This window comes from Littorina saxatilis, linkage group LG13, assembly GCF_037325665.1.
Source record: "Littorina saxatilis isolate snail1 linkage group LG13, US_GU_Lsax_2.0, whole genome shotgun sequence".
NCBI lineage: Eukaryota > Metazoa > Mollusca > Gastropoda > Littorinimorpha > Littorinidae > Littorina > Littorina saxatilis.
This window is the reverse complement of record NC_090257.1, coordinates 1,510,195-1,512,129: the sequence shown is the minus strand read 5'-3', so window position 1 is coordinate 1,512,129 and position 1,935 is coordinate 1,510,195.

Below are 1,935 nucleotides of genomic sequence, written 5' to 3'. Positions count from 1 at the left end.
TTGTAGGTTTAGCTCCCCTCGTATTCTCTTTCCCGTTTCGTGTGAAAACGTGACCTTTGACTTGAGGTAATGACCATAAAAGTAAACAAACAATCAAACAAAAAAAACAATGCCAAAGGATGACTGTTACTGACTCAGAGCTATCAAAATAAAATAAGTCGCAAGCATTTCTAAGTACCAGGGTGCAAAAGCCGAGAAAAAAAAAGTGTCCCAAACCCCCCACCGACCTTTTTTTTGTTCCTTCAGACCCTTGGATATTTTGTTACCTTAAAAAAAAAAAGACAAAACTCGATTTGGTAGACTTTAGAAGGAAAGTTACTCTTCGTCCACATCCGGGGCAGGGGCGGACCTAGGGGGGGGTTCCTGGGTGCCCGGGCGGAACCCCCCCCCCCCCCCCCCATCCGTTTTTTTTTTTTAGTAAAAAAATTAAGCGCTTTTGCTTTCCTTCCTTCCAAATGCAACATGCTTGAAACTGACGAGAAGGTGCACATATTTGTACACGCATATTTACTGAATAGATACCTTGTTATCTTCCAGGAGAGGCCTCCGATTGACCTAAAAAAAATAAAATTCCTTGAGCATCAGGGGGGCTTCGCCCCCCAGACCCCCCACCAGGGCTTTGCCCCTGGACCCCACCGGGGCCTGAGCGGCCCCTGGACCCCTGCTCCAATTTGGAACCCCCCCTTATCCACAACTAGGTCCGCCCCTGCGGGGGACACATCTAGCATAATTTCCCGTCAATAGAGAGCCACATGCGCCTGTGTAACTGTAAATAAAACATTAATACATTTAGTCAATCTGTCAAACTCACAGAATGAAACTGAACACACTGCGGCATTTTCCGACAACACCCGAAGCCGGAAACAAGCATATTTGTTCGTCGTTGCCTAATGTACCTGTCTTGATGATAATGGCCTCATGTGTGCCAAATATGTTTTTAGTGTGCAAGTGTGTTGTAGACTACATAACAATAGTCACGCTCATGACCTTGCTATAACAATGTCACGAATGCGTATGAAATCATGCACTTACTTGAATGTATGCAGTGAGATGAGAAACAGCCAAGTCTGTATAATGTGTGTGTGTACAGTATAATGTGTGTGTGTACAGTACACACATCTCTAGTATTTCAAGAAAGATGCTGCTTCCAGTGCAGATGTTGAATGCATTGCAGGCTCTTCAACATGCAGGGGCGGACGAGGGGGGGTGCACAGCAAAAAATAAAATAAAAAATCAAGTCTTTATTGATTTTAAATGGAAATTGTGAATTTGGAAAGCTGATTCTATGACCATTTCTAAGTTCAAATGGCACCAGATGGCACCATTTTGCTTCTTTGGGCCAACATTTTTTCCGGGGGGGGCATGCCCCCGGACCCCCCTAGCAAATTCGGGCGCTTCGCGCCCATCACATTCACTTTCGATTCAAAGTGCACCCCCCCTTACAAAGCAACTGATCCGCCCCTGACATGGCAGCTTCTCCGTTTTGGGGTTCATTTGAGCATTACCTGTGATGAGAGAGCACATTCAGGGAATGTTTGAAATATCTTGGTGCAGTTCTACTTGCAAATGACATCTGTGGGAACAGACCAAAGTGTTCCTACATTGCACTTACGGAGAATGTACAGTGAAACCCCCCTTTTAAGACCCCCCAATTTAAAACTTCCTCCTTTTAAGACCTTCATTTTCTCAGATTTTCTGTTCATAGCCTTTGAAAATTTACCTCCGTTTATTTAAGACTCCCTCCTTTTTAAGATCAAATTTTCTCAGATTTTCTGTTCATAGCCTTTGAAAATTTACCTCCGTTTTAAGACTCCCTCCTTTTTAAGATCTGATTTTCTCAGATTTTCTGTTCATAGCCTTTGAAAATTTACCTCCGTTTTAAGACTCCCTCCTTTTTAAGGTCTGATTTTCTCAGATTTTTGGAGGTCTTAAAAG